Source organism: Chinchilla lanigera, unplaced genomic scaffold, assembly GCF_000276665.1.
Source record: "Chinchilla lanigera isolate Chin_1 unplaced genomic scaffold, ChiLan1.0 scaffold00030, whole genome shotgun sequence".
NCBI classification, from domain to species: Eukaryota; Metazoa; Chordata; class Mammalia; order Rodentia; family Chinchillidae; genus Chinchilla; species Chinchilla lanigera.
In genome coordinates this window covers 21301413-21318147 of record NW_004955431.1, presented here as the reverse complement: position 1 = coordinate 21318147, position 16735 = coordinate 21301413, and positions in this window count along the sequence as shown.

Genomic DNA, 16735 nt, shown 5'->3' with positions numbered 1-16735 from the left:
GACTAGAGTCTATGGAGAGTTATTTTGTAAACTGAAATAGGTTTAAAATGAAAAATATCTCAGAAATTCAGTTCTCTAAATCTACAAAGGAAGGGAACAAGACACAATCAGTAGCCTATCATGTCAGTGCTGTATGAATGACTTCCCCTAATTCCAATCCTGCTGAACTTTGTAACTGAGTCAACCATACTGTTTTTACTCTCACTACTAACGTGCTATTTGGGGATGTCTGGTTGCATAGACTGTGGCAGAGATTGCTGACATCTTACAGAGAATAAATGTAGACTGTATTCTCTTACTGCCCTTGCCGAAGATGGGGCTTCAAGCCCACTTCTGGCAATGATATATCCCGATACCAGTCCGGTTCCTAAAAGCCACAGGTGGTGCTCTGTGCTGCTATGTTTCCGTCTTGGTGCAGCCTTAGAGTTGTGTGTTGAAGCTGGCAGAACCCTGAGACAAAAGGATCTTGGGGATTCTACTTATAGGAAAGCCATTCAACCGACATGAGCATTCATATTGGCTTTTATCCAATCCTGGGCTGCAATTTCACCATGAGATCTGTGCATCACAGTAGCACTGCCAGATCCCCTCCCCCACACTTGTTTTTTAAATCCCTTTCCTGTCACTTCCTTAATTATCTTCTCAATTCTTCATTCATTACAATGGAAATTTAATTTAATGGGCATGTTTCAATTCAATCTCTGATGGAGACTTTTAAAAGGTAACCTAGGGCCATATAAAACCTCAAGTTCTAATGAAAATTCACGTCATGTTGCCTGGTCCCCTAGGCACAATTACTGTGAAGTGGCAGTAATTGAATGTTCTAGATACACAGGAGACTCTCTAGGACCGGTAGGGACTGGAGCTGCCTTCCAAACCCTGCTTCCCACCAGCATCTGTTGCTGGCTTCTCCCTTCTCAGAATTACACCTTTGAGGATTGGCCTTGTGAAGGACAATAGAATCATGGCAGATTTACATCAGGTGTCCCATGGCTTTGAAAGTGCAGGTGGGATCCAATTATAAAATAATCTCACGTCTCCTGGACTCACCAAAGCATAGAGTAACACTAACTCCACTTTGACCCAGAAACCTTCGATACTTAAACAGAGAAATGCTAGATGTGGAAATTTCTAATCAGGTAGTTATACTTACAGAGGAGATACTCACTTTTCAGTGATCTGATTCCGGTGACCTTGCAATGCCAACCTGTAGGTGAAGGGAAAAAAGGCCCTGCAACACCTGTGTGGTCAGATAACCAACTTGTTAGACAAATGGGACCTCATTTACTTAACCTTCAGAGGGAGTGTCCTGTCCACAGCCACTGCCAAAGTGTCCATGGGAAGAAGGACATGTTTGCCTGAGAATTCTAAACTTCCCTAAGCAGAAAAAATGATCTGGAGGTTATCATTGCTTAGCACTTTCCAGAACAATTAGCTTCCTGCAAGTGAGAGGGTCTAGTCATCCAATAGGAGGATATAAAATTATACTCAACTCTTTGCTGTCATGCATGATTTAATTTGTGAAATAGAAAAACATGCACATTTACCATGTTAGACACTAATGATTTAGGGTTCCATGATTTTATATTTTTGCATCTAATCTCCCTGCACATCTTTGGAAAGTTTAACTATTGTCCATATAGATAGTGAAATTCAGAGGTAAGCCACCTGTCCAGGGGCACAGGTTGGTAAGAAGCAGAGCCAATTTAGAGGCACAGATTTTTTCATTAGCATCAGATGGCTTATGTCAATACACAGAAGGGCATGTTCTCTCAGGTTGTGTTAGACTAGAAACGACTGAAATATTGTCCAGAATGAGTAAAGAGGTGTTAGTATGGGTGCGTAGACACCTGTTTAAAACAGAATATTTACTTTCTAAAACAAATTCACACCTCACCACACACATTTTTGATAACTCTAACATACAGTGGGGGGGCAGTAGAGACCACTAGGCTTGTGTGAAGGCAACATGGCCTGGAATTTATTGTGCCTAGGTTCAAGCAGAGAGCACTATAAGACCATCTGCAGTGAACAACAAGGAGTGTGTCCCTTTATATAGGGATGGAGAGAAGGCAGGGGACCTTAGGCAGGAAGATCCCAATGAGCATCTGTGATCAAAGTTTTCTGGCAGTCTTGCATTTCAGCGGGCAGAGTCCTTGAAGTATTTGGTGTCAATTTTCAAGTGTCTCCAAATGTCCGGGAACCTGCAAAATTCCTTTTCCTGTCTTATCTCCTTTTCTGTGCCTGCCAGTAACAACTTTGGTATGGAGCTGAGTTCCCTGCTGAGAGCTGAGTTTCCTGCAGAGAGCAGTTTTTCTTTTTTTCTTTTTTTTTTTTTTTTTCGGGTTTTTCTCCGGTACCGGGAACCGAACTCACGACCTTGCGCTTGCCAGGCAGGCGCTTTGCCGCTGAGCTAAATCCCCAGCCAGGGAGCAGTTCTTCTGCTGGCACGCAGGCTGGGGGCTGGGAGACTCAGGTCTGGTTAGAGCCTTATAATAATTTCTGCTTTTTTCTTGTTATTTTAGCTGTACTTTTCTTCCCTACCACTAATGCAGCAAATGACAATTGTGTCAAATAGATATACAACCTCTGTGACGTTGAATATGACAATCATTTCTTTCCTGAGCCCTCACAGTGGTGTTCTAACTATTCTCCTTGTCCTCAGGCTGTTCCCTCATCTTTTTCTTCTACATACTGCCATCGCCAGTTCTAAAATGCAAACTTGGCATGTTACCGTTCCTTCAAGATGAAGAAAATTCAAAACATTCAGCTAAAGTTAATTAACGCTCTGCCCCTTTCAACAACAAAATTAGACGTTTACACCTGTCTTTAATAGAAACAATAATGTGTTCAACAATATAAAAATATTAGCTCTTAGCATCCAACCATCAATTACTAAGTACACAAAGAGACAAGAACCTATAATTCATCCGTCAATAGAAGGAAAACCATTTCTTATCTCTATCTCAGTGGTAGAGGTAATAATGCTAGAAGAGAAAGACTATGATAAATACACTTAAGATTTAAAGGAACAGATAAACACAATTAAAAAACCCAATAGAAATAAACAGTAAGAAAGAAAAATAAAAACTCTGAAAACATGGTAGTAAAGCTATTCAAACTGAAGTACAAAGAGGAAGAAAAGCTGAAAAATAGAATAAAGTCAGTGCTCTGTATGATGATAACAAGCTGTTTAACACACATACAATTGAAATCTTGGTGAAACAGTTCATAAAACAATTAATTTGGTATAGACTTGAGTTCTTTGTCTCTTAAAATTGAGAAATAAATTTGAGGACAAAAGCAGATGTTTAGGAGATTGTTTATCATAAATATGAAAAAATCCCTTGGTAGATACCCACCAAGAGGGGAATGACAGAAGTCCATTCAAGGGTCTCTGTGCTGATCTTAAATGCATAAATAGAGTGCAGGAACTGGCTGGAATTTTTATAAAGAAAACTGATTATCTTGCATATCTGTTCTAGAAGGGGTTGTTAAAGTCTAATTTAGCATATTTTGAATAAGAGATTTTTTCCTGAAAGGGAGAGTCTTTATCTCTCTATTCTCATCCCAACTTTTTTTTTTTTTTTTTTTAATCTTTTTGAGACAGGGTCTCACTGTGCAGTTCAGGCTGGCCTTGAGCTCACTCTGTAGCCCAGGCTGGTCTCAAACTCACAAGGATCCTCCTGCCTCAGCCTCCTGAGTGCTGGGATTACAGGTTCTTTGTTCTTGTGTTTATCTTTGCATCTCTAAGCTTGGCTTATCCCCTTGAATTAGTTTTTAACCTGAGTGGGCTATTTTACAGCATTTTCTTTTACATTTCTAAGCTTAATAGCTGCTTGCTTAATTCTTCCATCTTATCCTATCTTAAGCTTCTTTAACTGCCTACTTTTTATAACTAAACTAAGCTACTACACTTAAACACATATTAAGTAAAATATGTGAAAAGATAACAGCTGAAAATGTCCAATATTGAGTTTTATAAAGGAACCTATATGTCCATTCTCAATAAATTCAAACAGTATAAATTCAATGAAAACCACACAAAGACACATCATGGCAAAATTGTTGAAATCTAAAGACAAAGAAAAAGAAATCTCAAAGGCAGGAAGAGTGGTGGAGAAGATATGTCACATACAAGAAAAACAAGGGGTAAGAATGATTCAATACTTCTCAATGGAACAAGCAATCTAGATCTCTATGAAGTGGCTTAAAGCATTGAAAGTCATAGGACTAAATTCTGTAAAAGCTAAAATTAAGTATTCTAGTAGAAAAACTGTTATAGGCAGCTGAGTTAGATAGAAATAGTATAGGCAGTCAGACAGAGCCAGGCCCTCAAAGCAGCCAGTGCAGAAGGTGGGATACCTTGCAAATAGAGAGACAGGCACTTCCCCTGTGGGCCAGACCTCAAGATAAAAGATTAAACAGATGGGCCCACATCCTTTCCTAGGGGTAGACATCAGGGATTGACAGTCTAAATAGGTAGTAATCACCTTTTTAAAAAAACCGGGAAGAGTCGCTTCCCCATTTGATCCCAATTTAATCAATTTAATCAATCAAATGTCCAACAATTACACTTATAATCTTATTGGCTGACCATAGTTTTGTCCCACTTCATGCCCACCTTGTGATTTCCCATTTTTCCCCACCTTGGACCCACCTCACTTTATGGTTTTGCTCTATAAACGTCTCTAGAAAAGACAGATTCCTGGGCAAACCACTTGGGCCCCCTTCTGTCCCTCTCTCAGACAGAAACTTTCTTTCCCTCAATGAATACATTCTGTTCTTAAACTTTGTTGTCCTTAAAATTCATTCTTTGATTTTAGAGAACAGGAACTTGCCCTAGATCACCTTTCAGGTTGGTAGTTTCTTCCCCCTATATCAAAACGGGAGAAGTGCTTTAACAGGAAGAAATTCTGCTATCTTAGATTAGGTAAAGTTTTCATAAACGGTACTCTATAAGAACATGTAAACTGGGTTTACTGAAAATTAAAAACACTAAGTGGTGGATTATATGTCCTGGCTGTTACCACCTGCCAACTACTGGCAAGCTGTACATTTTCTTTCCTTTCAGCACAGGGCCACAGAAAAGCTGGCCACCTGACTGACGTGATCATGACCAATGCCCTGTAGAAAAGTAAGAAATCTGAAGTCTTCTATATTTCATCTCAGAAAGTCACAAAAATGAGACTTGTGCAGGAGGAGCACTACCCCTCCCCTGCATGAGCAAACATCCCTGCCCGATTTCCTGTTTCAACAATGCAACCACCCACCAACTCCGTGCTGGCCCTACGTTTGCTTCCCTACAGCAAGAGGTAGCAGAGGTGAGAACTAACCAACTGGCCTAATCCTGGAAAAGGACAATGCCAAGAAGGTAAGGGAGCAATCAGACCCAGGCATTAAGTGGAATTAAGCCCATTTGAACCTTTGCCCTGCAGCCTACATCCAAGAGAGACCAGAGAGCGATTGAAGTCCTCATCTTCCAGTAGGAATGTTGATATGGGTTGGCTTGGACAGTAACAACAACTAGGGGGAATGAATGAAGGGGTCTTTGGTGCAGGGAGAGTACCTCAAGAGCCCATAAGTCGAACATGGCAGAAAATCCCAGCACCTGAGAACCCACCTGCATGGGAGGAGTAGCGATCCTGGACCCAAGTGAGAAAGCAGACTGGCACTGAAGGAGTGGTACCCCACATCCACATGAGAGAGTCCACCCAATCTTTATGCATCTTCCAGTTCCCCACCCCTTCCATGTTTACTAGTATAACCACTAAACTTTATGAATCTCTACATAAATAGTTAGTGTCACTGTGCTATTGTTCCATTTAGTAGATGTTTACTGTAGGTCAATAGTAAGTCAATGTTTGGTTTGCCTTAGTGTTTATACTGTAAGTATAGATCTCTTTTCTGTGGACAAGTGTGCTACTATAATAGACAGCTAAGTTAGGTAGAAACATTATCGACAATCTAATGGGGCTGGACCCTTGAGAGAGTCAGTGCAAAGTAAAACTCATTACAACTGTAGCGAGAGGTGATTCTGTTAGAAGTCAGGCCTCAGGACAGATAAAATGACCAGGCCTAAGATAAGTGGTAACACCTGAGCTAATCCAGTCTAGACAGATATTACTCACCTCGGTGGGTGACCAAGACCCTCATATTCATCTCATCCAGAAAAGTTCTTTGCTCTTTCCATGTACACTTTCTATGTAACTTGCTTCCACATTGGATCAGTGCTACCTAAGGGGCAATATTTGTAATCTTATTGGTTGATTATAGTTTTAACTCATGTTGTACCCACGTGGTTGTGCTCCATAAAACTTCTCCTGAAAAGTCAATTCCCTGGCAACCCACTCGGGACCACTCCTGCCTCTTATGAGCTGTTTCTCTCCCCCTGAATAACTATTTCCTACTCTTAAACTTCTTTGTTCCTTAGAATTCATACTTCAATTTTGGGAAAAACAAACTCAGCATATCAGACATCTAGCAGGTTGGGAGTTAAACGCTTCCCTTATATCATTTAGAGGTCCTATATCAATATTTTATTGAGTTAGTCAGTATCAAGTTTGTATTTAATCCTATAACTAATGCCCATTTAATAATTGTAGCTAAATGATATAGCTTTGTTACTAATTGGTTTTCTTAAGATGACACTATCTAGATTGTCTTGGGATCATTAATAATACTATGGCCCATTCTGGAAGACCCAGGTTCTGGGCCAAATGTGCTGTAACCACCCATCTCAAATAAATGGAGATAGTTGGATCTTGGGACAGAGGTGAAGGTCAGTAGTTAGGGATGCCCAGAAGACACCACTGAAAACTAGAGATTAACTAAAGAAGTCTCCATGCTAGAAACAAAACTTTGTACTACAGTCAACCCATAAGTCTCAACACAAAACAAACAAAACCAGAAACATGAGAATACAAGCCAACAAAATGATATTGTTCTAAATCTTCAACCCTCACCCCCAAGCACCAAACTGATCCATGGGGCATTGAAGGGGAGGTTTCAAAAAGCCTCACACCCAAATTGTTCAAAATGATATTGGAGAGATAACTAAACAGTTCAATAAGACATTTGGCAAGCTCACAGGAGATATGTCATTTAAACAAAATCATCAGCAAGTCTAAAGAATACACTAATAAAAAGAAGAGCTAAACAGAATGGTGCAAAACATGCATTAGCAGCACAGAAAAGAGTTGAAGTCCATAAAAGGGCTCCAACACAATCCAGGAGATTAAAAATTTGATTGACAATATGGGTAACAGAAGTGACCAATGAGAGGTCAGGGTCTCAGAAGTAGAAGACTGGGCTGTTGGGCTGTTTTCAGTAATCAGTTAATGAGAAATAACTTAAGAACAACAAGAGAACATGAAAAATGGATCCAGCAATTTATATATGTTGCAAAGAAGACTAATCTAAGATTTATTGAAATTAGTAAAGAAAAACGAGAAGATAGCACAAATAGCACAAAAAACTATTCACTGAAATAATAGCCACAAAGCTTCCAAATAAGGTTAAAAGACTTAATATACAGATAACTGAGGCATACAAAATCCACAAATAGCCATGAACAGAAAAGAATCTCCCCATGACACATCATAGTCAACGTCTTAGAAGTCCCACACAAAAACAGAACCTTAAAAGATTAGAAACAGTTAGAGAAAAGTAACAAATCACTTATAAAAGAAAACTTACTATAATTAGAGAAGACTTCTCCACACAAATCTTAAAGGTCAGAAAACTTTGGAGTAAAGTGTTTCAGGCCCTAAAGGAAAACAATTTGCAACCCAAGCTGATATATTCTGCAAAGCTATCTTTCAAAATTGATGAAGAAAGAAGATAGTTCCATGGTAAAGAGCATCTAAAGAAATTCATGAGCACTAAGCCAGCACTCCAAAACCTTCTCAAAGATATCCTAGAAGGAGGCAATGAATCTGAGAATAACAAAAGGTCTAATAGAATGAATATACTAGGTAGGGAGAGCAGTTATGTAGAATGGAAATACAGGGAATCAGCAATAGGAAAATAAGGCAATGATAGGAATAAGTCAGTACTTATCAGTAATAACTCTCAATGTGAATGGTCTCAATGCCTCAATCAAAAGATATTGACTGGCAGACTGGATCAAGAAACAAAATCCAATAGTACTGTCTATAAGAAAAAAATTTAACTCCTCTATCCAAAATCTTCATAGACTGAAAATGAAAGGATGGAAAAAAATATTTCATGTAACAGGAACCTGAAGAAAAGCAGGTTTAGACAAAGTGATCTTCAAGCCAAAACTCATCAAAAGAAGGCATACTGATTCAGGGAAGAAATTAACAGGAAGAGGTAGAAATTATTAACATATATGCACCAAACAACAATGCATTCAATTTTGTAAAACAAGTACTATTTGACATAAAAATCAGCTAAACATAAATACTGTTGTAGTGGGGGATAGCAATTATTACAAATAATTAACTGGACAATAAATCAGCAAAGAAATATTAGAATTGAACAAAACCTTCAAACAAGCAGACTTAATAGGATCTACAAAGTATTCCACCCAATAACAGAACACACATTCTTCGCAGCAGCACATGGAACTTTGCCAAAATAGACCACATGCTAGCAAATATGTCAGCCTTAAGTAAATGTAAAAGAATTGAAATTATACCATGCCTGTTATCAGACCATAGCACAATGAATTTAGAAATCAACAATGAAAGAAAAAAAAAGAAATTGTGCAAATGGATAGAAATGAAACAATATACTCTTAACTGAACAATAGATTACAGAAAAAAATCAAGGAAGTAATAGCACAATTTCTAGAACTAAATTATAATGCCAGTGTAATAGTCCAGAACTTACAGGATGCAGAGAAAGCAGTCCTAAGAGGAAAGTTTATAGCTGTGAATGACCACATCGCCGAAACAGAGTGAACCAAAATAAATAACCTAACAATGCACCACAAGGTACTAGAAAAATTAGAACAATCCAAAGCCAAACCTAGTTCTAGAAGGGAAATTATAAAGATTAGAGCAGAAATCAATGAAATTTTATCAATCACTTTACAAATAAGATTTATGAGTGGCCAATAAACATGGAAAATGACACTCAACATTTTTAGTTATCAGAAAAATGCAGGGCAAAATTCCAATAAAATAGCATTACTATTTATCAAGATGAAAAAAATCAGAACATAGCAAAGACATGGAGCAATCAGAACTTTCATATACTCTGGCAAGAATATCAAATTTACAACCATGTTGGAAAACAGTTTGCCAGCTTCCTATAGCCATCATTTATACGTGAACCAGCAATTCCATACTTCAGTATTTACTCAGAAAGTATCAGCAAATATTCACTGAAAACTTTACGTGAATATTCTTACCAGATTTATTCACAGTAGCATCAAGAAGAAAACAACTCAAAGGTCCATCAGCTGGGGAATAGATTTTAAAAACTGTGTTGTATGTATATAATGGAATGCTACTTGGACATATAAAGGAATGAACACGAATGAATGCAGCAAAATGAATAAATGTCAAACATATTAAACTAAATGAAAGAAACCTAAGGAAAAAAGAATATATTCTTACACGCAGTTCTAGAAGAGGCAGGACAAACTTTAGTGGCAGAGAACAGATCAGTGTCTTCCTTGGCTTGGCATGAATTATGAAATGATTTGCAGGAGACAATGGAAAGTTTTCTGCCTTGATTGCTACATGGATACATACATTTGCCAAAACTCACTGAACTGCATTCTTAATCTGAGAATTTTTAACTAAAAGAGCTGACAGTTTCATTTTCATATTTTGCAATACAAATGAAAAACTACACCTTCCCCAAATTGCCCCTCTAAACTACTCTCTGTTTGGTAAGAAAGGAGAGCAGGTCTTCTTTGTCATGCTGTTAGAAATACCCAAAGTCCTAGCTTCATGATCTTCTGTTGAAGTAGAACCCATAATATAAAATGAAAATAAAGAGGCCCCCCTGTATCCTTATCTGTCTGGTTGAGTCAGTCCTGGCCAAAGGGGTGCCATCATGGGATGATGGGAAGTCTCAGCACTGGAGGTTCAGGGATCATTGGCATGTGGCCTTCCATGGCCAGCCTCTTTCCAAGAGCAGGCCCCATTGGCATCATTCCCAAAGAAGGATGTTCTAAGAGGGCCTTCTATGTGTAATGTGGGCTTTGTACCAGGGTAAGGAGGCCCTGGGAAACTGCAAGGAGGTACAATCATTACCAGGAAGGAAGAGAAGTAGAGAATAGACTATGAAATATCTTTCCATTTTGAAATGCCGCTGTTGTTTTGTCAATCAGGCCAGATGCCCTGTCTTTCATCAATTACTAATAATAGTCTTTGAGAGTTGTGTTTCCTATGACTGTGGTGCCATTTTTCTCACAGTTGGAGAGTCATCAGTGAGGTATATATCACAATAGTCACAATAAAATTTGGATGTATTGCTCTGTAGGCTGTTGGCTACTTTGTGCAGGTGCATTTTTTGTGTGTAAGTTATATTTCAATAACAGTGGAAAAATTATATGCCTGGCCCATGATAAGTGCTTGGAAACTATTTGTTTTTAAAATTAAGTTTATTGGTACATTTCAGATATACATAATGATCATATTCATCATAGAGAATATGTACCTGTACATGACATATTTTGATTAAAACTAAATGATAATGCCAGTATAATATTCCAGAACTGAACTGAATCTTATTAATGGTGCCTGGAGACTATACGATCCTTGTTATGGTTTATGTTTGTGTGTCCCCCCCAATGCCTCATGCGGACATGGGGCAGGCTATTAGAGTTGAATGATTGTGGGTGTGAGAGCTACACCCACGCTGGGGTGGATAGTTTGCATATGTAAGGGAGAGGAAGAGAGTGCTTGAGGGCATTCCTCCCCCATTCTGCTTAGCTGGGTGCTGCCACCCTGAGATGCAGCCCTCTGCCACGTGCCTCTCTGCCTTATAATCTGCCAAGTACGGATTGAAACTTTCACGAACTGTAAGCGAAATAAACCTTTCCTTCCTTAATTTTGGGCGTCAGGTATTTTGTCCCAGCATCGGGAAAAAAGTAACCAAGACAATCCTGTCAGTTAACTTTTGATATTGTTATCCTAGTAATTCACTCATTCACTCATATAGTTGGGTTAATTCCTTCATGATCCCCAAGTCTACATGCTTCCTAGTTACTGTAATTGGTCCTGAGGGTAATTCAGATCAAGAACCTTCTCTTCTTAACAGTCAAATGTAAGATTTGCTAGAATCATGGTACATTTTGAAGAACAGACTGATAAGATTAGGTGGAGTATGAGAAATGAGGATGATTCCATTCAGGATGACTCCAAAATCTTGGCTTGAGCAACTGGGAAACTAGAGTTGTATTAACTAATATGGGGAAGGTCGCCTGTCAGTGGATCAGCCTTCAGGATAGAAATCCTGAAGTCAGTTTTGGACATGTTGAGAAGAAATGTTTTAGTTGAGTCTAACAGGTGGTACAGAGTAGGCAGTTATTTTTTAGTTCAACAGAGGAGTGGAGGTTAGAAATATAAATTCAGGATTCGTCAATTTTACACAAAGCCATTAGCCTAGATGAGGTAATTCAGAGGAGGCCCTGAGGCACTACATGTTAAAGGCTCAGAGAAATGAGGGTGTTAAGAAGGAGCAGGCAGTAACGAGGGAAGAAAACTAAGGCAAAGTGATGTCATGAAGACTGAGGTGATATAAGGATGTGAGGTGATCCAAAGCCTCTTAGGTAAGAATGAGAGCGGACGCTGAAAATAGAGAGCATTAGTGAAAACTGTAATTTTTCTAGGTGGAGGGAGATTAAGAAAGATTTCTTTGAAGTAACAGTGTTCACTTTACCCTTCAATACTCAAGATATGAAGCATTTAGTTGACCACCAGCTGGTCTTTGGGTTGTAGAATTTGTTTCCCACCTTTCATAGCTTGATAACCACAACCTTCCCTGCTGCAAAAAACAATTGGTTTTCCATTCCTACTGCTCACAGTATGTCTTTATTCAGCCTGCATTTTGGCCAGCTTAATAATCATTACCTGTGGAAATTTAGTTATCCACTAGACAAAACATGTACAGAGCACTCTTCCATAGTAAGCCATGTGTGCTAGGAAGTAGCTCCTACTCTGTACATGAGTGGGACTGTCCAACTATAATGCCAGTCACCCTTCTTTCACACACTGAGTAATAGTTTCTTATATTATGCCAGTGATACTATGTAATAGTAATAGTTTCTTATATTATGCTAGTGATACTATGTAACATTATGCCAGTGATACTATGTAACATTCAAAGTCATCTGATAAAGGAATGTGTCTGATAGCTCATTCTGTGTTTTCTCTCAAAAGTATTCATCATTATCACTGTGGCTGACTTAATAGGCTTGTCTCTGATAGTGTGATTTGCAATAGTTTTCACTACAATAAATGTAATTTGAATAAATACCTGTGTAGTCCTGGGTTGATTTCCACTGTCAGTCACACAGTTAATTGATTTCATTTTGGAAAGCGTTATTTGTTGTTTTGTCTGGGAAAAACATTTTATTTATCCGATCAGAATGATGCAGTATTTGAAAATATTATGAGAGTAGCGTCATCAGTTCTGCTTTTCACAAATATGACCAAAATCCTTGCAGGCTAGGGATGGAGTTTAGGACACTGTACAGAACAAATGAACATGAATGTCATATAATCCAAGCTTAGCTCATTGTTACGCTTTCCACTTGTTCCAAGATAAAGTTTCATATGTGGGATTCTCACTGCAGTCTTGTCCACTATTTAGGTTCACGAGCTTATTTTGAGCCAGGTATCTGTGATGCAATTTTTGTCACTGCTTTTTCATTTCCATGAACTATAGTAAGCCAGTGATCCATTTATTTATTTATTCATTTAATTTAAACCTCTCCAAAATAAGACTACAACCTAAAACAGCATGAATGATATAAAATAGAAATTTAACACATACATACAAATGATGTGAAAAAACTTTAAACAACAAAAACTGTTTTCTAGTAAGGAAATGGTGCTGAGGCCAAAAATCCTTATAAATGTGACATCTATAAATGTGTCAAATACAGGTGAATACAATAGTTTCTTCACATTCTTATCTAAAACTGATCAACCATTTCAATTGATGGTAAGAATGGTCCCAATTCCCTATCTCTTTCTATCTATGCTTTTTGTAATATGACCTTTATTTCCTTCTATCAAGTAATACATTCCCTTTATCCATCCTTGAATTCAGCTGTACCTTGTGATTTGCTTTTCTTAGTAAAATGTAATGAAAATGACACTTACTAGTTATAAGCCCAGGCCTCCATGGGTCTTTCTGGATTGCATTCATTTATTTGGATCCCAGGAAGCCCTATTCAAGAGCTCAGGCCAACCTGCTGAAGGTGGAGGGATCATGTGGAGGAGACCCAGAACAGACAAGGCCATACTAAAGCAGCCCTCTGCCAACCTGCCTACTCAGTCCAGACACGCATATGACAACAAACAAGATCAGCAAACTAACTGATTCAACATCTGCATTGTAGTTGATGCGCTACACTTTGAGAAACACCAAATTAGAGAGAAAATTTCACTAGGGTTATATTTCCAACATTAGATCTCCAATACCTAGACGAGGACCTGGCCCATCATCAACCCTTTCTACATACTTAATAAATTAAGAATTTCATTAGCTCCCCACCATTATCTCCAAGAACATTTAAACTCACATTCTCCAACACGATCAACATCTGTTATCAGATTTTCAAGCAAAATAAGAGAGAGATTCATTCAGTCAACTTAAATTGCATTAGAAAAAATAGTAGTAGCAGATATTAAAGTAAAGATAGTAAATAAGTTTAAATGGTATGTTCACTATACTCATCAGGTAGCAAGTACAGGTAGCCCTTGCATTGCATCCAGGGAAGAGAATGGAGATAAATGAGCAATATGGGCTATGGGTTGGGAGAAAGAAATGGCAGCAAACATGCTTTATTTTTTCCAGTTCCACCTTAAGGCTGATCACTGCAACAATAAAAAATTAAAGGGTTTGGATTATTGGATTGCTGCTGTTTAGTTTAGGCTCCTGTGCGATGTGTTGTGGCCCTTTGGGTATGCTGTCCTTCCTTCTCCAGGAACGGTGACTATAGTGAATCCTTTACTTTCATATCCTTCTCAGAGTACAATTGCTCTGTGAGGGCGATCCTTCAGTACCCTAGAAGGGAAGTTTCCTTCCCCATTTACAACACAGGCCTCACCTGGACAATCCAGAATAATCTCCCTATTTTAAAGCCAGGTGTTTAGCAACCTTACTTCCTCCTGCTGATTCTCTTTTGCCATATAATATAACATGTTCACAGATTCTAGGGATTAGGATATGGACACTTGGGGACAGGGAAACCATTCTGCTGACCACTGGTATCAATTACTGATGGTGGGATGTCAGGGGTCCCTCTGACTCAGTATTAGGGAGTTTCTGTTAGAGGCTATTAGGACTTTATTGGCTATTATGCTTTTTGAGATTATTATGACTGATTTCTCTGAAAACTTAGCGTTTATCCTGTCCACACTTATTGAAAAGTATCAAGTAAGGTACTTATAAAAATAAGGGACGTATAAATCAGTGGCTTCTAACCCCTAGGCATTGTGTGAAGATTTGGATTCCTGGGATGCACCCCAGAGTTCCATCAGATTTGTCAGTGAGGGGTAGGGTGGGTCCTGAGGATTCTGTATCTTTTAAGAACTTCCCTGGAAATTCTGATACAGAGAGGGGTCGGGGAACACATGCTGGTTTGGAAGCCTGACTGAAATCTTGGTCCTTCCAGGTAGGATGCCTCGGGAAGCTGCAGAAGTGTTGCTCATGGACTCTGCAAAGCAATACTGAGCTGTGTTTTCCCCAGCAGACACTGGCCTCTGCTTGCAGACATCTGACTGCTACACTCAGGTAGTTTGAAATCTGTCCAAGAAAGAAAGGTCTTACAAACTGCCCTTTAATGCAAAGATATTCACTTTCATCCACCTTATAATTTAGGCCCCAAGTCCAATGGTGCTACTCAAAGTGATGACGTTCACACTGGAGGTTCATTTTTATTTATAAACACGACACGGCAGAAGTTGTTTTACATCTTTACATAAAAGTTAATCACTTGAGAAAGTACATGGGAATTTTTTTTTAACAAAATGGCTAGCAACTCCTGTGTTTTAGTACTGATCTGATCACTTTACAGGCCCTGCAAACCGGTGTGCCTGCCCCACTGCCCATCTGGACAGCCATGTCAGTGTGGGAAGTTCTTGTTCCAATGAAAATAAATCAAATTTTAAGATTTCACCTTTACAGGAACTGGAATAGCCTTTAGGAATCCATGTGGGAGTTAAAAGTGATCTTAATAATGTTTAAAATCATAATCCTCTGAAAGATCATTTTAGGAAAACATATAGAGAATGAATAGCTTCAGCACATGCTGCCAGTCCATAAAAAGGATACATGGATTTCTCCCCATCTGAGATGCAAAGGAGCTTCCCTGCTTTCCTCCTACAGAGCCCAAGCAGTCAGCACCTCTTCCCCTCCCAGACCGGTTTATAGTCACCTCAGCCCCAACCCAGCTCCAACCTGGACAAGCTCTGCAAGATCTCCGGTTCAAAATCCTGACAGGCAGAGATGACAACAGGTAGAAGAGATAAGATCTTGTCTTTCTTTGATTTACTACCTCTGAGTGTTGCTAAAGCCCTGGGGAAAATAGCAAGTCCTTCATCTGAAGTTTTGGCCCCGGTTCTGCCTCATGTTTTCCTGTTGGCCAGATTCTTCCCGAACTCTTTCCTACACCTCCCTTCGGTGAACAGCACACTAGAGACCCATTTCTCTGACTGCTGTTTACTTAAGTACATGTTGTTTCTCTCACTATTCAATAATGTTCAGAAGGTGAGGCCACATTGGTAGGAAACCTTGCATGACTCACACTGAACCATTCTGGACAGACCCTCTGCTGTTTATTTTTTTTCTGCAATTTCTGTGACCCTTGGTAAATTCTGTGGTTCTAGAGTTGGTATACTGTTCTTGTAATGGGCCAGACAGTAAATCTCTTAGGCTTTGTGGGCCTTATGGTCTCTGTTGCTACACTCAACTTGTCTGTATAAAAACAACCACAGAGAATATGTAAACAAATGGGTATAACTATGTATTGATATAATTTGAGTTTTGGTCACTGAAATTTTAATTTCAGATAATTTTCATGTGTTGCAAGAATATTGTTTTTCTTTCAATTTTAAAATAAATATAAACACCACTCTTATCTTGCCAGTACAGGTGGCAGGCCTGTGAGTCATAGTGTGAAGACCCCTGGTTTAAAGAATGCTAAACCTTCTACAGTTCTGAGGTGAAGTTTGTGAGCTCAGAAACCAAACATCCTGCATTTGAATTCCAACTCCATTGTGTACCAGTGGGGTCCCAGGCTTTTTGCTTACTTTTATATCTCAGTTTCCTTATACACTTTTCTTATGCAAAATTAGAATGTTATAAAACCTACCTTGATAGGTACTTGTAAGGAATAAATGAAAAAAGACAAATGTAAAATAGGGCATGGCACATAATAGGCACTTAATAAATATTATTACTGTTGTTATTCTAATAACTGCTTCCATTGTATTTGTGTTTCTGTAGTTTACTAACTCAATTTACTCCCTTTATTTATGCTCTTCTTATTATTATAATTTATTCTCTTCCTTTCATCAGTTAA